Source organism: Urocitellus parryii, chromosome 5 (assembly GCF_045843805.1).
Source record: "Urocitellus parryii isolate mUroPar1 chromosome 5, mUroPar1.hap1, whole genome shotgun sequence".
NCBI classification, from domain to species: domain Eukaryota; kingdom Metazoa; phylum Chordata; class Mammalia; order Rodentia; family Sciuridae; genus Urocitellus; species Urocitellus parryii.
This window is the reverse complement of record NC_135535.1, coordinates 25,573,022-25,596,852: the sequence shown is the minus strand read 5'-3', so window position 1 is coordinate 25,596,852 and position 23,831 is coordinate 25,573,022. Positions and strand designations below refer to the sequence as shown.

General features: G+C 36.7%; 1 protein-coding gene across 3 annotated transcripts in view; it reads right to left on the bottom strand.

The window, feature by feature from the left end:
- The window catches only part of Cep83 (centrosomal protein 83), a 117,100-nt gene extending 93,971 nt beyond the window's left edge, over positions 1-23,129 (bottom strand). For all 3 annotated transcript variants that reach the window (XM_026397031.2, XM_026397048.2, XM_077798381.1), the window contains exon 1: positions 22,663-23,129. The gene's annotated coding sequence lies outside the window, so the exon portion shown is untranslated. The remainder of the gene's footprint in view (positions 1-22,662) is intronic.
- Positions 23,130-23,831: the final 702 nt, after the last annotated feature.

The following is a 23,831-nucleotide window of genomic DNA, read 5'->3' as shown; positions in this document are numbered from 1 at the left end:
ACAGAAGTAACCAAGGGAGAGAGAAGGAGGGGCCATTTTGAGATTGAAAAGGAGAAGGCAGTCATCAAACAAGAAATGCCTGGAGTCACAAGAAGCTGGAAAAAGCAATAAAAGGATTCTTCCCTAGAGCAGTTGGAATAAATATGTCCCTGCCAACAACTTGATTTCAAATGTCCAATGTCTAAAACAGAGAGATTAAAATTTTGGTTTTTTTAAGCACAGTATTTTTTATACAAACCTTAGATTACTAGCTTTCTCTTCTATTTATTCATAAAAAATTTTGCCCAAATTCAAAATTTAAAGTGCCTCGTAGTCAGTCTTCTCTAATTTCAACTAGTCAATATATAGTTATCAGTTACAAAGCATCTAAGACATGTCTTAGACACTCAATACACAAAAGAAACAATTCCTACTGTGCAGAGTTTATCACACAAATAGGCATAATGCTAATTTTTAAAAGTTCAATTCATAATTCAAACCATAAACAGTAAAAAGAAATTAAACATCTTGGTCAGCCTCAATCACTGAGCACTTATTGGGCTAGTATCTGAAAGGCAGCTTTAAAAAGATTAGCACAGCAGGCTGTGGTGGTGCATGCCTGTAATCACAGCGGTTCAGGAGGCTGAGACAGGAAGATCTTGAGTACAAAGCCAGCATCAGCAATGGCGAGGTGCAAAGCAACTTAGTGAGACCCTATCTCTAAATGGGGATGTGGCTCAGTGGTCAAGTGCCCCTGAGTTCAATCCCCGGTACACACACACACACACACACACACACACACACACACACACACACAAAAAAAAGATTAGCACTTCCTCTTCCTTTCTTTGTAACTATTATAATCACATAATCATACCCACATGTCCCTCCTACCACTTCTTTTGACCGGTCACAACTCTACAGACCTATATATGACTTTTTCTTCTTCTCAGGCAGAATTTCTTAAGATATGATTGGTACAATGTTTGCCCAAAAGTATGGTAATTCAAAATATTCAAAAGGCACAGCTGTTGATGCTCATGGAAAGCTTCCAAAACACGTTTCATTAAAAAGCACATGCTATGCCTTTGAACATTTCAAAACAATGTTTTAAATACTACATGCCCCTACAGTGAATGTTGTTCTTTAAAAACAATATTAGACATCTAGAGATAGCCTACCTCAGGCATTTATTTTACTTACAAACAAGATATTAGAAATTAATTTCTTCAAAATCCAGAGAATCCCACAATAGACATCCAACAGGCTTTTGGATGGCCATCCCTGGATGTCTTACGTACAAGAAACAGTCACATCTTGACACCCTGCCAAAACCTGAAGTGCAGCTGGGAGCAGACCCTTCAAAGCCCTGGTAAGGTGCCAGGGCCCATAATTGTGATTCAGGGGAAAAGAAAAAAGAAAAAAAAAAAAAAAAACAAGAGAAGGCAAGGAAAGAAGAAAGGAAGAAGATATGTGTTAGAGTGGTTAGCAATCAACCACAAAGCATTCTGAATTAAAATGTTATTCTATTCTTATAATCTTACAGTTTGCCTCTGCCCAGCTTAATTTCCATAAAAGAATTCTATAAAGTAGGATACAGTAACCAGTCAATCTCAAATGCTCAGCTGTAATAAATTATGAACAATGAAAGCAAAGATGATTTTTGCCCACACCATACTTCAAATTCATTTTAACATTTCTTAGTACAGACTCTATTTCATATAACATGGAGACTTATGAGCACTTAGTACCTTCGTGTGAGCTGCAGTCTGTTTTGCTCACAGTCACATCTTTCTCCTGAAATAGAAAAGGCTACCTACCATATGGCTCCTAATACACAAAAGACTGTCTATGGACCCAACAACACATCCTGAAAATGATTTTTAAATAAATTCTGATTTAATTTCATTTCCATAAGATATATACCTTGGTCTCAAAACTTTATAAGAAAAAATTATTTTTCTACAGTTTACACAAGCATTCTCCTTTTCATTTTTTAGAAACTGTCAGAAAGAAATTGTAAAATTTCTCACAGTCAGAAATGAGATATTAAAAACTCATCCTCCAGACAGGTTAATTTTAAAATCATTTGACATTTTTAAAAAGCAAAAATTAAACAATACGTACTTATTGACACTCAACCATACTACTGAGTGGTCTAATTACAATAAGATGATTTTGAGGGATATAAAGAAATACACATACCATCAAGTCAAGCAGACTTCTCCTCAGCAATGAAAAGTCTGCACATATTCACAGCACAGACTGTGCCTATTATATCAGACACACTGCTGGGTATAGGGATACAGATATACATAAAAGAAAATTTTTGTCCACACAGAGTTCACAGTGGTCAGTAGAAAATATATGTTGCTACAGTTTAGATGCTGAATGTCCCCCACAGATCCACGTGTTAAAGGCTTAGTCTCCAAGGTATAGCACTACTGGGAGGTTCCGTGAACCTACAGGAAGAGGGGCCTTGTGGGAGTCCTTAAGTAATTGGGGGCATGCCAACTATAGGGATTGTGAGGTCCAGTTCCTCCTCTCTCTTTTGCTTCCCAGCCATGAGGTGAGCACAAGCTTCCCATTATCATCATCTGGCATACCCAGCAGTGATAGATATAGGTCTGCCTATATCTTGGACTAGAACCTCCAAAACTGTGACACAGTAAACTTTTTCTCATTATAATTATCTCAGGTATTTCATTATGAATACAAATGTTAAACACCAACTGCTGACTGAACAAAGATAAGAGAAAATATACAATTAAATCACTTTTGGATTGTTAAAAATTTTTTAACATTTCACGTTACATTTTCAAAAAAATAAATTCAGAAAGTTTTAAAGTAAAGATGCTATAATATATTTACAAGTAGTATAGGGGAAGAGAAAAGAAAGTTCTGATTGTATAGAAGTTGTTTTCAGGGAAAATGTCACAAAGATAAAGCTAAAGCCAAGAAGGAGATGCAAGGAAGAATCATCAAGTACAAAAGCATTGAGATGGAAAGGAAGACCACCACTAAGGGGGAGCCTGGAGAGCCAAAGGGCCTTGAAGGCCATGTACAGAAGACTAGAGTTAGTTCTTTGGTATTAGGAAGCCAATGAAAGATTTTAAGACTTGGATGAAAGGAGGACAATACAGGGTGGGATTACATTTGTACTCAGAAAAAAAACTACGTTATCCAAGAGGAGAAAAGGAGATCAAACATCCAGAAAAGTAATGATAAGGGCCTGAATTAAGCCAGTAACACAACAGGCAGTCTAGAAGGAATAGTCTTGTATTTGGAGGCAAGAGTTAATAAATATTGATACCCTTCTTCCCACCAAAAACTATCTTAATGTTACTAGTTAAAAGGCCAACCAGGAAATCAAGACCAAAAAACCACAAAACACAAAAATGGAATCCAGTTAAAGTGGAAGAAATGTTTCAAAGATTACAATTACTTCAAGCACTGATCTTCCATAAGAATGAAAAATCAGGGCTGGGGTTGTAGCTCATTGGTAGAGCACTTGCCTAGCATGTGTGAGACACTAGGTTTGATCCTTAGCACCACATAAAAATAAATAAAATAAAGTCATTCAGTCCATCTACAACTACAAAAAATAAAAATTAAAAAAAGAATAAAAAATCAAAACACAGCAACTTTGCAAATACATCTTAATAAAGTGTAAATGCCATCACAGTAAAAGACTTAGAATATCCACTTTTCTTCCATAGAGACTTCATAAGCAAAGGGATAAACTAAAGCTGGTTCTGTCAGGAACAAAGACATAAAATTAGGAGTTTGTTCCTTAAATGTCCACCTGCTGCTACTCCTCCTCATTCTTTCCTTCAAACAAATCATCTCTATAGCAACACACTCTCAAGAAATTTGTGGGTGGAAAGCATATGTTTGTGCAAAAATATGAGAATTCAAGAACATGAGCTACTTTTATTTTTTTCCTTTAACAAAGCACACGCTATATCTTAAGAGATAACTAAAAAATAAAAAACAAATATGAAACAGAAAAAAAAACATTTTAAAACACAAGGAAATGTAAAAATTGTACAATTGAGTTGCACATGTTTACATGGAAATTCTTTTTATAGGTTACAATGACACCTTGTGGTAAGAGTTTTCAAATTATATAAATTATCTTGGAAAACATGCTTACAACAGAGATACAAGAAAACTAGTTTAGAAAATAGAAAAGACCAGAACACAGTAAGGAGGTGGTACAACAAGGTACAACAATCCATTTGGAGAATTTAACCTCAAAAAATCAAAACTCAAAAAACGTTACAACTGCTAGGAGCTATGGAGCACACCTGTAATCCCCGCGACTCAGAAGGCTAAGCCAGCCTTAGCAACTTACTAGGCCCTAATAAGCAACTCGGCAAGACTCTGTCTCAAAATTTTTTTAAATTAAAAGGGCTGGGGATATAGCACAATGGTTAAGTGCCCTGGAGTTCAATCCCTAGTGCCAAAAAAAAAAAAAAAAAAAGTCACAATCTTAGGTAATCAAAAGTAGCTTATGAACAGTGAATATAAAATATACTACATTCCCTCGACTTGAACCAAAATTAATATAAGTAAGCTTTTTTTAAATGATGCAAAATAATTTTTATAATCCAGTGCAAAATTTATTAACATCAGAAATTCTATCACATGAGAATACTGACTCATGGTTTATAAACTATGAAAATAAAGTAACAATGTCATTACTTCTTTCTTGCCAGATGAATAATTTCATCAAGGATTTACTATGTTTACTAAACTATATAAATACTAGAAAAAAAAGAAAAATTAATAATTCAATTTTTGTATTAGCATCAACAATATCACAATCAATTCCCATCTCTCTGTTCCTTTTCACTCTCCCTTCTGTTCCTTTTCACTCTCCCTTACTTGTTCCCTTTCTCGTACTTATCCTAAGAAGTCTCTGGTCCACTGCTGCATCTCTTGTAGAAAAATCAAATTGCCCCTCTCAAAGCTTTATTTACTACTTCTATCTGAATGGCACACAAATTTACACCCTAATTACAAACCTCTCTCCTAGCTCATAACTCAAGTTCTACTCACAAGTCCTTCAACAAAAGCTCAATAATGGGGTTTAATGACACCCTACCCTATATATAAGCAAGCTCTTCTGTCCTTTACCACCATTATCCCCAGAAGCAGTCTCCCCTAAAAAGATTTATCTGACCTTCCTTTAATGGCCCTCATTCCAGAGGGGTCCTTTCTATATCTGGAGAAAAGTATGACAGAGACACCAAGAAAAATCTGAGCAAACAGGCCTTTCGAAGTGGCACCAGTTTCAGTTCATACCCTTTTTCCTCCAGTGGTACCTCTGCATGACTGTATAAGAATAAATGGGCTTCCCTGTTTCTTGGATCCTCATTTCTAAAGGTTTCCAAGTCATGTAAAACTTTCATTAAAATAAATTTGTATGCTTTTCTCTTGATACTCTATCTTTCATGGGTTCAACTATGAACCAATAAATGATGGGGAGTCAGGTGTGGTGGCTGGGAAGGCTAAAGCAGAAAGATGTCAAGCTCAAAGCCAGTCTCAGCAAAAGTGAGGAGCTAAGCAACTCAATGAGACCTGTCTCTAAATAAAATACAAAATAAGGCTGTGCATATGGCTCAGTGGTCGAATGCCCCTGAGTTCAATCCCTGGTAAACCCCCCCACCAAAAAAAAATGGATGAGGAAAAGAATACTTTTTCTCCCTTACATGAACACATTAAGCTCATTAAAACAAAAAAAATTCTTTTAAATTTTTCATTTTTTGTTGTAGATGGACCCAATGTTTACTTAATAAGAATTTATACACACACACACATACACACACACACACATTTATTAATTTATTTTTATGTGGTGCCGAGGATGGAACCCAGTGCCTCACATGTGAGGCAAGCGCTCTACCACTGAGCCCTAGCCCCAGCCCCAATGTTTATTTTATTTATTTACTTCAATGTGGTGCTGAGGATCAAACCCAGTGCCTCACATGTGCTAGGCAAGCACTCTACCACTGAGATACACCCCTAGCCTGAAACAAAAGATTTTCTACCTGCTTCATTAAAAAAAGTTAATTGCCGGGGCTGGGGCTGGGGCTCAGTGGTAGAGCACTTGCCTTGCATGTATGAGGCATTGGGTTCGATCCTCAGCACCACATAAAAATAAATAAAGATATTGTGTGTCTACCTACAACTAGAAAAATACTTTTTAAAAAAGTTAATTACCACTATTTTTCTCTTGTTTCTTAGTACATAACTCATTCCCAACTCCTATTTGTAACAGATTATTAATTCTGCTGATTCTTTATCTGTTGATTTAAACCATTCTTTTCCATGTGTAAAGCCATCAAGCTCTAGTGTCAAAACTCAAATATTTTACATTTAATTTTAATAGAGGCTTTAATAGAAGCTTCCTACAATAGTGTTACAGATTTTTTAGTCTTTGCCCTTTCCTCCATGGCCTAAAAATATTCACAAGGCAATCTTTCTCTTATTGTTTTCACCATTTTAACTACTAATATAACCTTTTCTATTGCTTCCTGATCAAATCTAAATTTCTCCACAAAATTCACATTCTGCATTAAACAGTCCTCTATACAAATGAAAACAAGTCATTTTATTGTCCCATGTGGACCTCTTTGTTAAAGTCAATTCAGTTTACTTTGCAATTCTCTAATACAAGTTGATTCTTTTTTTTTTTGAAGGGGGGGAGGGAGATAATTTTTTAATGTTTATTTTTTAGTTTTCAGAGGACACAACATCTTTGTTTGTATGTGGTGCTGAGGATTGAACCCGGGCCGCACGCATGCCAGGCGAGCGCGCTACCGCTTGAGCCACATCCCCAGCCCTACAAGTTGATTCTTGCCTTTACAACTTTGTCCACACAGTTATGCCAAACTGAATTATTTTCTTACATCTTTTCAATTAACCCAAAGATGATGATCTAAGTCAAACCAAAAACCCTATAAGCTGAAGAATCATGAAACTATTTTCAGAATTTCAGACATTCTGAAAGTGAATATAAAGAATAGGTTTTCCTTTGTGCTACATAGTTTTCTGCCCTCCTCCTGCTTTTCTCAGACATTCTATTTCTCTCACATCTTCAATTTTGTCCTCTAGCAGCTTTTTAACTATATAACCTATCTTTCCAATGAAACTATGACTCCTTCAAAGGAAAAACAACAATCTACTTTTTTTGGTCATCTATCTCCCAATACCCTGTTTGTGAGGGGAAAAAAAAGTGATCCATGAAATTACTGTGATATAAAACTTTTCTATAGGTTTGTTATTGGTTTATACTGCAATTCCATAGACAGTTTGGGGAATAATGTCACCTAGAACACTGCTTCACAACTAACCATATATGCTTTATGATAGCTAGCCATCAAGAAACTACTACCTCTAAAAATAAATTCTGGGGGTCAGCCTGATAACCAGACTTCTAAAATGAACATATCCTTTGACCTAGCAATTCCATATTCTTAGGAATTAATCCTAAGAAATTAATCAGAGATATACACAATTATGCTTAGGGATATTCTTCATTATTTAATAAATGTTTATTGCATGTTAATCACCATTTTTGTCACTCTGACCAAAATACTTGACAAAACAACTTAGAGGAGGAAAAGTTTATTTTGGGCTCACTGTTTCAGAGGTTCAGGCTATGGACAGTCAACTCCATTGCTTTGGACCCAAGGTTAAGCAGAACAACCTAGCAGAAAGGCTTGGTGGAGGAAAGCTGCTCAGTTTTAGGGCAATAAGAAAAAAGGGTACAAGAGATCAGAGGAAAATATAATACCCAAAAACATACTTGCAGTGTGTTTTGCAATGTGATACTTCCGCTAGCCACAGTTACTACACTGCTAGTACCTGTATAGTTACCACCCAGTTAAACCATTCAAATTGACTGATCCACTGATTAGATTACATGTCTCATAATCTACTCGTTTCACTTCTAAGCTTCCCTGCATTGTCTCATGTATGAGATATTTGGGGAACACGTCATGTATCTAAACCATACCATTCAGTATGTCCTAAATGCCAGATTAGGATTAGGGCTAGGGTTAGTTCCTTGTCTGTAAGGTCTTTCTTCATTGGGGAAAAAGAGGCTACTGATCAAGCAAGAACAACCATATTTGTGGATCATAAAACTCAATATTGTTATATTAATTTCTCCCAGCAAGAGAAGGAGAGGGAGGGTGAGGTGAAGAAGGAAAAGAAGGAGGTAAGGAAGAGATTGTTTAAAAACCCCAATTTTTAGGGCTGGGGTTGTAGCTCAGTGGGAGAGCGCTTGCCTTGCACATGCAAGACCCTGGGTTCGATCCTCAGCACCACATAAAAACAAATAAGTGAAATAAAGGTATTGTGTCCAACTACAACTAAAAAATAAATATTAAAAAATCCAATATTTAAAAAGCAGGCAAAAAAATTGAAATATTCACCAAAGACAATTAAATAAACCCTTGAAAAGATGTTAAATACCATTAGAGAAATGCAAATTAAAACCACACTGAGTGGTAGAGACTGAACTATAGCAAGGGCAAAGCCCAAGGTTTGATCACCAGCACTACAACCTCAACAAATATATAAATGCCTTAAGATATCACTATATGCCTATTAGAATGGATAAACTTGGTATAATCATACCAAGTATTGTCTAGAATGCAGAACTGAAATATTTATACACTATTGATGGGAATATAAAATGGTACAATCATTTTGGAAATCACTGTTATAGTTTCTTAAAAATTACCCATCGATTTACCATAAAATCAGGCTATTGTATTTATAGGTACTTGCTCATGAGAAATGAAAGCATATATCTACATAGATCTATCATATGAACAAATGTTCATAACAGCTTTTTTTTTTTGCAACACAAATACAAGTCCATCAAGAGATGAATGGATAAACAAATTGTGGTACATCTACACAATGCCATATTACTCAGCAATAAAAAGAATGCACATGAATAAATGTCCAAATAACTATGCAGAGTAAAAGACTCCAGACAAAAAGCAGTACAAAGTTATATGACTGCATTTATATAAAATTCTAGAAAATACAAAGCCCTTCTAATTTGATGCTAGAGGAAAATCAGGAAATCTAACTCAATAAGGACCCTTGGAGTGACAAATACCTAACACTATGCAAAAGATTAAGAGTAATATAAAACAAATTCTAACATAAACCAAAGAAGGGAACTCCTACTTCCAGCATGACAGAGTTAGGTCAACAAGTCCTCTCCTCAAAAATAGCCAAAAAACCATTTCAGTGCATTATGACCTAAAGTGGAGAGCTTCATGCATGTGAAAAGAAAGGGATAGTGGTTCCTTTAGCCTGAAATCACAGGTCTCTGTGGAGCAAGCAACAAATTGATAAAAGAGCTGGAAATTTTACAAAGTTTGAAGTAAAGGCTGCTTCGGGGTATGATAAACTGTTCATCAGCCCAGGCTGAACAAACTGTAAGAATGGGCACCAGAGATAGATCAAGCACAAGCCACCCACACATCCAACAGAGCTACACACATGCACAGAGGCGATACAAGCGAGGTAAGTGGGGATTAAACCCAGAGACTCTCTGCCTTTGAGCTACATCCCCAGACTTCCCTGATACCAGAGAAGAGGAAATGTTAGTGAAGGACTTAAGAAAGTTCATACTTAAACGTAAAGAGTGAAATCAGAGAGAAAATACAGGATATGAAAGATCACTTCAACAGAAACAGAAATTCTGAAAAAGAACCAAACAAAATCCTCAAAATGAAGGAATCAATAAACAAATTAAATGTTCAAGGGAAAGCATCAATAGATTAGACCACTTTGAAAACTGGTTTTCAGGTGTTAAATACAAAGTATATAATCTTGAAAATAAAGTGGACTGTAAAGAAAAGATATCAAGAGACCATGAACAGAATATTCAAGAAATCTGATACAACATTAAAAGGCCAAATTTAAGATACATTGGGATAGAGGAAGGTTCTGAAGTAAAAAACTATATGAATGTACAGCTATTCAATGAAATATCAGAAAATTTTCCAAACCTTAAATGAAATGAAAATTCAAAGCAAGAGATATACAGAACTCCAAATACACAAAATCACAATAGATTACTCCAAAACACATTATGATGAAAATGCCTAACAAGCTGAATAACAATAGAATTTTAAGAGCTACAAGAGTAAAACAACTAGTCACATTTAAAGGTAACCCAATCCAATTTCAACTGATTTCTCAACCCAGACCCTAAAAGCTAGGAGGGCTTGAAATAATATATGCCAAGTTCTGAAAGAAAATGGATGCCAACTAAGAAAACTATACCTAGCAAAATTAAGCTTCAGAATTGAAGATGAAATAAAAACCTTCCATGATAAACAAAAGCTAAAAGAATTCATTACTAGAAAGCCTGCACTACGAAACGTACTCATAAAATATTTTACGAAAAATGAAAACCTGCATAGGAAAAAAATTATACTAGAATACTTGGAGCACAGAATCAAAATTGGAGAATCAAGTCCAATTTAAACACTAGAAATAAATCAAAATGTCAGGAAACAAAAATCATCTATCAATAACAACACTGAATATAAACAGTCTAAACTCTATTCAAAAGACATAGGTTGGCAAATTGAATTAAAAAACAAGACCCAACAATATGCTGTCTACAAGAGACACACTTCACAGGCAAAGACATCCACAGACTAAAGGTAAAAAGATGGGAAAAAATATACATAATTCACATGGATTTCATAAACAAGCAGGGGTTACTATTATAAGGTGGACTTCAAGTCAAAATTAATCAGTAAAGACAAAGAAGGTCATTTCATATTGCTTAAGGGAATCATCCATCAACAAGACATAATGATCATAAATATTTATGCCCCAAACAATGGAGCATCTACTCACATCAAAAAAAAACAACCCTGCTTGATATTAAGAACCAAATAGACCACAATAATACTGGATGACTTTCGAAAACTTCTCTCAGCACTGGATAGATCATCCAAACAAAAACTAAGATTGCACAGAACTAAAATACAATTAATAATATGGACCTAACAGACATCTATAGAATATTTCATCCAGCAATGACTGAATTCAATTTCTTCTCAGCAACACAGAACATTTTCTAAAATATGATCATATTTTAGGTCACAAAGCAAATACCAAGAAAGAGATAATATCTTGCATTCTATCAGGTCATAACAGAATAAAATTAGCAATCAAAGTTAAGATAAAAAAATAGAAACCATGTTAACACCTGGAGATTAAATAATACGCTTTTGAATAATGAATGTGTAACAGAAGAAATCAGGGGAGAAATAAAAAAATACTTAGAAGTAAATGAGGAAAATTATACAAAATATCAAAATTTTTGGGACAGTATGAAGGCAGTTCTAAGAAGAAAGTTCATAGCATTGAGCCCATACATTAAAAAAATAGAAAGATACCAAATAAACAATCTAACATCATATCTTAAGGCACTAGGGGAAAAAAAAAAAGAACCTAACACCAAAATTAGCAGAAGTCAGGAAATAATTAAAATCAGAGACAAATCAATGAAATTGAGGTTAAAAAAAAATAAAAAGATCAAGGTTGGTTTTTTGAAGGAATAAACGAAATTGATAAACCTTTAGCCAAGCTAACCAAAAGAGGGAAAAAACTCAAATTATCAAAATCTGAAATGAAATAGGAAATACTGCCACAGATCCTGAAATCTTAGATGATCATCAGAAACTGTTTTGAAAATGTGTACTCCAATAAGCTAGAAAATCCTGATATGAACAAATTCCTAGACACACATAACCTACCCAAATTGAGCCACGAGAACACAGAAAGTTTAAATTTTAAGTAATGAAATTAAAACAGCCATAAAAAGCCTTCCAACAAAGAAAAGCCCAGGACGAGACAAATTCTCGATCTAGTTCTACCAGACCATTAAGGAGAACTAATACCAATCCTCCTCAAATTATTCCTTGAAATAGAAAAGGGGGGAAATTTGTCAAACTCAATTCTACAAAACCAGTATCAACTTGATATCAAAACCAGACAAAGACACATCAAGGAAAGGAAACTTTAGACCTATATCCTTGATGAATATAGACACAAAAATTTTTAATGAGATATTGGCAAACGCATACAAAAGCACATTAAAAAGATAGTGCAACATATCAAGTAGGTTTTACCCCAGGAATGAAAAGCTGGTTCAACATACGGAAATAAATGCAATTCACCACATAAATATACTTTTCTTAGACAAGAATCACATGATCACCTCAATAGGTGCAGAAAAAGCATTGGACAAAGTAAAGCATCCATTCGTGTTTAAAACACTAGAAATACAAGGAATAACATTTTAAAGGCTATATATGCAAAAACCAAGGCCAACATCATTCTGAATGGAGAAAAAAAATTAAAGCATTTCCTTTAAGAACAGGAACAAGACAAATATGCCCACTTCCACCACTAGTATTCAACAAAAGTCCTTGAAACTCTAGCCAGAGCAATTAGGCAAGAGAAAGAAAGAAATTAAAGGGATAGAAATAGGTAAAGAAGATTTCAAATTATCTGTTTGATGAAGACATGATCCTATGATTAAATGACCCAAAAAGCCCAACCATAAAATTTAGTATTTATAAGTAAATTCATCAAAGTAGCAGGATACAAAATCAATACCCTATACTCCAATGACAAATCTGTTGAAAAAGAAATTTAGGAAAACTATGCCATTCACATTCCCCCCCCCCAAAAAAAAAACACAAAATGCTGAATGTCTTCTCTAATATAAGGATGCTGATTCATAAAGGGGATGGGGGATGGAGCATGGGAGGAATAGAGGAACTTTAGACAGGGTAAAGGGGTGGGAGGGAAAGGAGGGGGATGGGATTAGGAAATACAGTAGAATGAGACAGACATTATTACCCTAAGTACACATATGAAAAACACGAACAGTGGGCTGGGATTGTGGCTCATTGGTAGAGTGCTTGCATAGCATGTGTGAGGTACTGGGTTCGATTTTCAGCACCACATATACATAAATAAAATAAAGGTCCATTCACAACTAAAAATATTAAAAAAAAAACACACAAATGGTGTGACTCTACTTTGTGTATAACCAGAGACAAAAAATTGTGCTCTATTTGTGTAACATGAATTGAAATGCATTCTGCTGTCATATATAACAAATTAGAATAAATGAAAAAAAACAAATCTTTGCTAGATGCAGACTTTAAATTTTTATACTTCAATTCAATGGTCAGTGGTTTCTTTGTGACATGAACATGTTCTGTTATATCTTTTTTAAACATTTTAAGGTTTTAATTATTGTTGAGAGCCACAGCTGAAGCGGCCCCAGCAAACTTCCAGCTGATTGGCTCACAGCAGCCCCAGCAAACTTCACTTGTCAGAATTTGGAAAATTAAAATATCTGCATGTTACAGTTGATACTTCTTCCAGATTTTTGATGGGCTCCCTTCATACTGGACAAAAAATAAAAGATATTATAGCTCATTGCTTACAAAATTTTGCCACTGTAGGCATTCCAAAACAGTTAAAAACAGATAATGGTCCTGGCTATATTTCTACCTCTTTTAAACAATTTTGCTCATCATTTGGCATTACTCATATAACAGGAATCCCATACAATCCACACGGACAAGGCATAGTTGAAAGAGCTCATTAAAATATTAAAATGTACTTATTAAAGCAAAAAGAGGGAATTGGGAAGGGGTATATATCCCCCAAAGATAAACTTAAAATAACCCTTTTTACTCTAAACTTTTTAAATTTGGATTCATCAGGGCTTAGTGCTACGGAAAGGCATATGTGTCAAAAAAATGTACATAAGCCCAAGGTACTTTGGAAGGATATTCTAACAGAACAATGGAAAGGTCCTGACCCAGTGATTGTCTGGAGTCAGAGGTCTGTTTGTGTGTTTCCACAGGGAGAACAGCAGCCGATTTGGATTCCAGAGAGACTAACTAAAGCGATTTTTACAGACCAAAAAGAAGATTATTTGGCTCAAATCCATAACAGCTGATATCCAGAACTCCAGTTTGGCTATCCTTACATCTTCGACAGTGGTTCTCCCACACCTGGAGGCTAATGAAACCAGGATGCTTTATTTACTTATTATTTATTATTTATTATTTATTATTGTCCTTTCCCACATCATGAAGTTCTATTTTGTTCTATTTTGAGCTCATACAGACCTAGGCTAATGTTTTGCTGATCAGTTCTATTTTTTGACTATGGAGTTTTTAAACATTACAATGGAAATTTCACCTGTAAAAAGTTACAAGGCCTTTACTATTATGTTATGTGTTGTATGTATTATATTATGTGTGCACACTTGTGTTTTGTGTTGTATGTTTGTATGTGCATATGTCCATATATCATATATGACAAGTGCTCATGAAAAAAATGGATCCAAATTTTTTTTTCTTATTCACGTGATTTAAATGGTTTAATTTAAATTGGGTAAACAGCTGTTGAGGATTGTTTTAATATGTGAACAAAAAAGGAGGTTAACAGATCTGTTTGTTTACTTTCACCTTTCCTTTTCATTATATTTAATAATTCTGTTCAAGATAATGTAAATTGTTCAGAAAATTGTTTTCTTTTAGTGCCTGCTGGAATGTTACATAATTTTTTCTTTAGCCATTGTTGCCAGAATTCCTATCTTCATCCCAGTGCCAGTGAAGACAAAGATAAAACCAAACTACAGCTTCTGCAATAGCTATCACTGAACTGCTTGCAGAACTTGCCTTGACTATGTATCACTTGTATGTATTGTGAACTATCTGTTGGTGCAGCAACTTGTGGTAGTGCTGGGGTATTTTTGCTGATGGTGTCATCGGAGGTACAATTTTTCCAAAAGAAACTGTCAAATGGCTTGGTGTATCCTCTTCCCTTCTGCTTGTGATGGTCGCTCAGCTAAAATTTGGGGGCCAACAGAGGTGAGGCAAAGAACCTCACCCCCCCACACTAGTACAAAGGCCTATCCACAGGTGTGGTTGTATGCTGGGTGGTAGTCAATGATGGGTAAGATCCAATTGCAATGGTACCAAGTTAAGACAGGAGGCTGATCCCTTGAGGTCAGCCCATCCGATGATGGGTAAGGACCATATGTAGTACTGAACAACCTAAGGCATGCACAGTCCCTAAGCCACATGCTAGTTGTTTAATTAAACAGAGAGGGGGAGATGTTGAGAGCCACAGCCAAGCGGCCCCAAACTTCCAGCTGATTGGCTCCTCTGCGATGATGCTCATTGGGCTGTTTCCCCGCCCTTTCAGACCACAGAGCTGCTCATTGGGGGACTCTTTGGGCTCCGCCCATGCAACCCAGCCAATTGGCCTCAAGAGCGGGAGGAGTGGGGGTTGAGAGGCTCGCCAGAAGCTGGTGGTGGCAGTTGGGCTCTGAGGAAATTCCTGAAGAGCTTGAGTGGTGCGGCATTTGTGTGTGTTCTAAAAACAAAGTTCGTTTCTGCTTGACAAGTGGCTCGTGAATTGTGCCAAGCCAGACTGTGGCAAATTATCATGTATGGTTCTTAATTCTCCTGAAATTTATCTTTGTTTTGTGTGAAATAGAGGAATTCTTTTCTCCTTTTTTTCAGAAAGTCACTTGCCCCAGGAAACTTGCCTGCTGATTTATTAACTATTACATATAAAGTTCCTTGTCCTTGTATTGGGAGAAAGAAAAAAAAAGAGGCACAGGGGAAAAAATGAGAAATAGAAAATGACAGATGTAAGTCCACAATATCAACAATGACATCAAATGTGAATGAACTAACCACCACATTCAAAAGACAGAGAATGTTACAATGGATCAGAAAAACAAAACCCAACTATGTGCTGTCTACGAGAGACATCTATAATTCAAAGATGTAAATAGGTTAAAAGAAACACAATAAGGGAAACACACACACATACACACACACACACACACACACACACACACACACACCAAACAGTAACAGGAAGCTACAGTGCATATACCAAAATGAGAAAACAGAATGGAAGACCAGAAATATTACTTAACACAAAGAAGGACATTTCATAATGAAAAATAGATCACTACATCAGAAAGATATAATTGTATGTGTTTTTATGAATCTAACTGAACCCCAAAATTCATTAAACAAGAGATACAGACAATTCAACAAAAAATAGTTGAAGTCTACAATAAATGACGGGAGAAGACAGAAAATCTGCAATATAGGACTCCATTGACCTCATCAATCAACATGATATAAATGACAGAACATGCCACTCAGAAACTACAAAATACACACCTTTTCAAACACACATAAAACAGTCTCCAGGACAAACTATATTCCAGACCTCAAAATAAGTTTAGTAAATACAAGAGTTTGAAATCATAAAATAGTGGTCTTCAACAGAAAGAAATCTAGTAACACCTCAATTACTAGTAAATTCAACAATGAGCTTCTAAATAATTATTGGATCAAAGAAAAAATCACAAGAAAGTTTTTAAAATATAGTTTAAAAAAAGAAATATAAATTGTGCTGCAATTATGTACAATGAATCAAAATACATTCTGCTATCGTATATACCTACTTGAAATTTAAAAAGGAACAGAAAAATAAATATTTAGGCAAAAAATAAAATAGTGTGAATCAAATGAGTACAAAACATAACAAATCAAAATATGCAAAATGCAACTAAACCAAGTTTCAGAAGAAAATTGATAGTTTTAAACAACTGTATAATATGAAAGGTTTCGTGTCAATAATATAAGCTTCCATATAGAAACTAGAGAAAAAAGAGCACAGTAACCCAAAGCAAGCAGAAAGAAAAATATCATTAATAAAGTAAAAAATCAATGAATTAGAAAACACAAAAACAGGGGGAAAAAAGAAAAAGTTGGTTCTTTGAAAGGTCATCAAAATTGACAAACCCTTAGTGAGGGTGACCAGGAAAATAAAAGATAGAAATATCAAACTCAAGAACAAAAGAGGAAACATCATTATCAACCTTAGTTTACAAGGGTATTTTTGTTGTTGTTTTGTTTCTGTTTTTTTTTTTTTTAAACAACACAAAGTGACACACCTATAATACCAACTGTTCAGGAGGCCAGCAGAATCACAAGACTGAGGCCAGCCTGAGCAAGAATCTGTCTCAAGCTGTCTCAAATCTTTTTAAAAAGTGGAGGAAGGGTGACTAGGAGTGTAACTCAGTGGCAGAGCATTCCCCTGTCATGAATAAGGCCCCAGATTCAATCCCTAGCACTGCCAAAAAAAAAAAAAAGTTGAGAATTCTGAGGGATACAAGAACAACATTCATTCCATTATAGGAAACTTGTGATACCATTCATGTAAGAAGGTATCAAACAAAAGGCAATAGATCTTAAAGGATAAAGTAATATGATCAGGGGTAGAGAAGGGGAAGAAGAGAAGGGTGTGTAGTTCAGGAAAACTATAACTGTGAACTGGGTGAAAAATCAGTAAACAGCCCACTATAACTAAGTCAATCATGACTACTTACCTTTTTTGAATCTATATGACTCTGCAGAAAGGTTTTCTATCATTTTACACATGAAGACAATGATGACCAAAAAACTAATTATCCTATCTGAAAAGTCAAATAGCTAGTAAAGTACATAGCCAAAATTCTAGTCTTTGACTTCAAAATTCAGGTTCCAAAGTACATACTCTTTCCCTTTATACCGCTAATCAAAGACTTAATCTATCTTCATTTTCAAGTTCAGATCTCTGTAGAAGACTTTTCTATGGATATGTTTACACTGATAGTGCTACACAAAGTTTCTTGAACAATTTCAATCAATAAACTAAATGTAATATGCATACTTCTCTTGGCTTCCAAGACCTGACCTTGGTTTTCCTCCTTACTCTTTCTCCATCTACCCATTACAACTTGATACTCACTCTTTTCTGATTTTACACACTATCCCTAGGAATGTCATCTACATCTAGGATCTCAATTATGACTGTTGCTGATAACTCCTGATTCTGTCTCTCCAATTCCAACACATTTTCTCTCCCTAGTTTTCCCTAATTCTCGTCAGGTCAGGTTGAATACTTTTCTAAATATGCTCAAATTATATGTACTAATTCTAATTAACATTCCTCAGCTGCAATTCTAGGTCAAGTATCCTTCCTACTTAACCCAGAATATATTCTCAGTTATCCTCAGAACATTTACCACATTCTATTACAAGTTACTTTATCCATTTCTCCGAGTGGAGAAGGCATTTGAAACAGCATTAAGTCTTACTCTCAATCCCCCCAGTGCCCAGCACAGTGCAAAATATATAATAAGCACTAAAATAATTGGAAGCATACAATTTCTTAAATAAGTCTTTATAGGAAAAATAGGCCAAGAAAGGTTAAGTGACTCATCCAGTCAAGGCTTCATCTCCTGAATCACAACTCTCTTCCCACAAAATCCCAGTGCCTATTCAATTATGCTTACTGATATAGCTCTTCCAGAAGTTCCAGAAGTAACACAAAAAAGTTCATTTCAATTTCATCCATTCCAGCTGGCTATATCAGTTGTAGAGAAGTGTGATGTTAACTTTTACTTAATAGTTTTTCTGCCCAGAATAGAATAATTTTTAGTTGATACAGTCTTTTCACATGTCCTTCACATACACTATAATTCAATTCAATACATATTTATCACACATTTCTTTGTGAAAAACAATGCAAAAATTTATCATTTGTCGGGGCTGGGGTAGTGGCTCAGTGGTAGAGCACGTTCGAGGCCCGGGATTCAGTCCTCAGCACCACATTAAAAATAAAGATATTGTGTCCAACTACAACTAAAAAATAATTTTTTAAAAAAGTTATCATTTGTCAACATTCCATAAAAGTTAAGAACATATATTTTATGCTTTTTAAAAATCTCTAAAATACCTGCTTAAACCAAAATGTGATTCAGGTAACAAGATTAAATAATAAATTAGAGATAAGCACTGCAACAACATAAGGAAAAGCCCCATAGTCCCAGAGCCACTGTTTCCAATGGTTGCTATGTATACTGCAATTGTGTTACTGGGCAACAATTCAGAAACTAGACTGGCAAACTCAAAAAAAAAAAAAAAAACTGAATCAAACCAAGATTTTAAAATATTAAGACTCAATTTCAATTTTTTATATCTGCAACCGAAGTAACTCTTTGTTATAAGCATCAGATACAGATTTATGGCAAGATTATACAAATTACCTGGAAATTTCAAAGACCTACTTTGAGGATGACAAGTTCTTTCCAAAATGAAAAAAGCAGGTTTAGGTCCTCCTAACCTTGAATTTAATCCAAAAGCACTTTGAAGTCACAATATACAGAAATCAAATAACTGGACATTCTGGACTTTAATTTCTTTCATACTGAATTACAGCTCAAACTTACAAGAAATATTACTGGACTTGACAGTTATTTTTTTCCATGAACCAGAGGGCAGTACTGATGGAGGATGGATAGATGGAGATAGATATAGATATATTTCAGAGAACTGCTAATTTATGAGGGCCAGATGAAAATACTAACAAATGTTTAGTCTTGACCAGGTCAAAAAGTAGGATGGACAGCAGCTCAGGAGGATGAGGCAGGAAGATTCTGAGTTCAAATTCAGCCTCAGCAACTTAGTGAGACCTTGTCTCTTAAAAAAAAAAAAAAATTTTTAAAAGCGGGGAAGGGGTCTGGGGATGTGGCTCATTTGTTAAGCACCCCTGGGTTCAATCTCAAGTATCCCCCCTTCAAAAAAAAAAAAAAAAAGTAGGATGGAAAGGAATAAAATAGGGAAATGGGGAAAGAGGATGGAAGGCGGGTACGAGAGGAAAGCTGAAGGAAAAAACAAATTAAAGAAGAATAAGGAAATTGATCAAATTCGATAACCCACATGGGAGAAGTGCCAGCATGCCTGAGGGAATCCCTCCTGCTGGTACTATCATGGGAAATTCTCAAATATGCACACTTTCTAGGAACAGAGCCTTTCCCTTTGATTTCAATAAACCCCCACTTTTTAATCCCCTTTCTTATAGCTTACTGTTGTTTTTCATAAGTCAGTTACTACCCTCTCTAAACAATGTTCTCACTTCCCCTATGCTATAGAATGGGGTAAGCATACAAATACATATTCATCATCTTTGGGAAACATTTATTCAGCAGTCTCTATTTGGAAGAAACTAAGGATATAGCTTACTGAGATTTGGTGTTTTGCCCTTAAATAGCTCAGAATCTAGTTAGGAAGGCAAGACAAAGTAATATAACAAAGTATCAAATAAGCATGACTCACAAATGTGTATTACAACCAGGCAGGTAGCATACTCAGAAACTCAGGATGCTGAGGCAGAAGGATTACAAGTTTGAGGACATCCTTAATAACTTAGCAAGGTCCTGTCTTAAAATATAAAAACAGTCTAGGAATGTTGCTCAGTGGTAAAAAAGATTTTGGAGGTCATGATGGAATTGAACCGTATAGAAATTAAGATTTTAAGAAAGAAAGAAATCAAGAATATAAGCTTGGAATGACAGGTGAGAAAATTAAGAATTCAACTATGAATTTCAATTAGTAAAACCTTTTTACATGGATACATATATACACATTCTCTAGAAGTACACACAGGTTAAACAAGGTAAGAAAATTTCTTACTAAGCCTAATACATTACATATAACAACATTAAAACCAAATTAATTTACTTTATGAAAAGAGACAGTGTCTGAGGGGCAAATTTTTGACAATTCACTAATCTGTTAACAATCATTCTTCTGGCCTGGCACGGTGGCATACATCTATAATCCCAGTGGCTCAGGAAGATCACAAGTTCAAGACCAGCCTCAAAAACTTAGCAAGGCCCTAAACAATTTAGTAAGATCCCATCTCAAAACAAAAAATTTAAAGGGCTGGGGACATGGCTCAGCAGTTAAGCGCCCCGGGTTCAATGTCCAGTATAAAAAAGAAGAATTAATTCTTCTAAGCTTCTTGAATTAGACCTTTCTAATGACATAGTTCCATAATTCTGATTTCTAATTACTAATAACTTGATTACACACACAACATGAATTATTCTTGATTTTTTTCTTCTTTGTCTTGCCTAACTTCTGAATATTATTTCAACATCAGCATATGGGAGGTAGGGAGGACACCAAAATTGAAGTCTATAGATTTTAGCCATACCAAGGATATTAAGTACACTTGGAAGTTCCTACTCCCCATTAGTAACAATTCAGTTTCAAAGAGGTCATTTGTCCCAATCTCAAATCTCCTCACATACTTACTTGAAAGGCTACTGCATTGAAAGGATCATTTAAAAAGTTCTGAAAACTTGGTTAGGCAGGCATCCTCCCAGCAGGTCAGGAGGCTGAGGCAGGAAGATCTGAATTCAGAGCTGCCACAGGAAATCAATGAGGTTCTAAGCAATTTACCAAGACCCTGTCTCTAAATAAAATATAAAAAAGGGCTGAGAATGTGGCTCAATGGTTAAGTACCCCTGGGTTCAATCCCTGGTACCAAAAAAAAAAAAACAAAAAACAAAAAAACCTGCTGAGAACTTAGTTTGTCATATAAATTATATAATTAGGGGTTCAATGAGTGAAGAGTGAGGTTACATGCTAGATCAAGACTTAAAAAGTACTTGTAAATAATCAATATTTAAATCACCCAAATGCTGTAGGTTACTCTAAATTGCTTCCAGGCTGTTATTTGAAAATAGTCCTAAATATAGTCAGCACACCTCAACTAGAAAATACTCAAAATAACAGGAATACCCATCATAATAATCTATGATAAACAAAGAGCAAATAAAAATCACTTTCAACTTTCAGAAGACTCCTGTGCAACACTGAAATTTAAAACATTTTAATGATTCTAAACAAAATGTTTGAAATCAAACCTGAATACAAAAAGTCAGTTGTTAACCATAACCACGTAGGCTAAACCCATGAATTTAAATAATTATGAACCCACATAATTGCAGGAAAGATACATTTAATATGTTCTAGTTGAATATTAGATTTGTTTACAATTTTGTTGCTTGGTAACAGAAGCAATGCTTTAATAGCCTACTCAGTTTTAGACCTAAAGTACTGTGTACTCACTCACAGTCTGAACAGCCTACTCAGTTTTAGACCTAAAGTACTGTGTACTCACTCACAGTCTGAACAAATTATGAATGTATCATATACGAAAAATTCAAATAAGTTTCTCCTTATCCTAGACTTCTTTGAAATTATTTGAAATAGCTTAATCGTTACAAGTAATATGACCAAAAGCTTTTAAAGTATTTATCAATGGATATTTTTAGGAGCAAAGTGTCCATTTATTCTGTCAAAACTTGGACACTAAATAAAGATTTATCAAAGTATCCATTGGAGCCGAAAATACACTAACATGTTGGACATTACCTCAATAGCACTCGCAGACATCCCTGTCTTCAAAGACAAGAAAAATGGTACCATAGCTTTTTCATCACAAATTAAACTGAAGATGCCAGACCATGACGGAGTGCATCAAAGAGCTCCATAATTGTGTGTGCACTTAATTGGCTACAGAACACGTCTCGCTTTTCTAACACGCGGTCCAATTACTTTATAACCAAGTAACACAAAGGGAGGGAGATGAAGGGCAATCTGGCGGGGGGCGGGGAGAGTATTCCAAAATATGAATGAGACACGGTCCCTAGAAAGAGACTTTACTTACCATACTCTCACACGGTCCTTGCAACGTGCGCGCAGGAAACTTAACCGTGACGGGTGTTCTGGCCGCACTCGCCCCCGGAGGACACCTCCACAGCTCCAACCACCCACACCCACTCAACTTTGTTCGCGGAGGCATTGAGGCTGAGGGACAGAGTCCTACGGCAGGGGTGTCCGCCCCGCCAGCCACGTCTGGCGAGTCTCAGCGCCCGCTCACGCCGCAGGCAGCAAAAAAGGTGCAGGAGGACCGAGAAGGAGTGTCAAGCTTGGGACCCTGGGGAAATAAGAGGTCTCCCGGTAGAGCCACGAGACCGGAGAGAGCGGCCGCGAAGAGTCCCCGCTCCTCCTCGGTGGACAGGGTCCCTCAAAGTGCGGGGCCAGACCCGGCGCCGAGGTGCGGCCAACTCGCCGCCTCGGCCCGACGCCCGACGCCCCTCCAGCGCCAAGGCGCCGACCCGGTCCCGAGACCCCGCGGCGGGCTAAGCCGGAAGTCCCGCCCCTACGTCGACGTCACCGACGCCGCGCGCCGGCCACGGCCAGAGCGGTTAGAGGGAGGAGGCAGACCAACCGCCCCGGGATCCGAGGTGTCTGCGGCGGGAACGGCGGTCATAGTAGGGCTAGGGTGGCCACAGAAATTCTCCGGAGCCCAAGGGAAGGGCAGGCCAAGCCCCGGGGCGCTTGTTTCTAGGAGCCAGAGTGACGCGCGTCGTTGGAGCGGGAAGCCGGGCCCCCTGGCGTCGGCCCGTTGCGGCGTCTTTGGGGTGGTTCCTCCGCGCGCGCCTTTCGTTACTCTGCCCGCTCTTTCTGGGCTTCCTGAGGGCAGGGATGGGAGTCCTGCCGCCACTCTGCCCGCCAAGCCCGCCTGCTGTCCTGCCTGCGTGCACGTTTGCGAGCTCAAGAAGTCGTCTCCCCACGACGTCTGCGGTGGGGCATCACCCTCGAGCTGGGAGTGGGCCCAGCGGGCCTCGAGAGAACTCTCAGGTCAGGACCAAAGACCCAAGAGGGAATCCTCCCAAACCCCTCACCTCCTGCCCGGAATCTCAGAGTAGTTGCCCCAGAGTGATCTACTTACCTTCAGGCTGTAAACTAGGCTTGGAAGTTGAGAGGGTACCAGCGTTTGAGAATACCGTTTGTAACCCAAGAGCTGAAATAAGACTGGCTTCTTCCATCCTT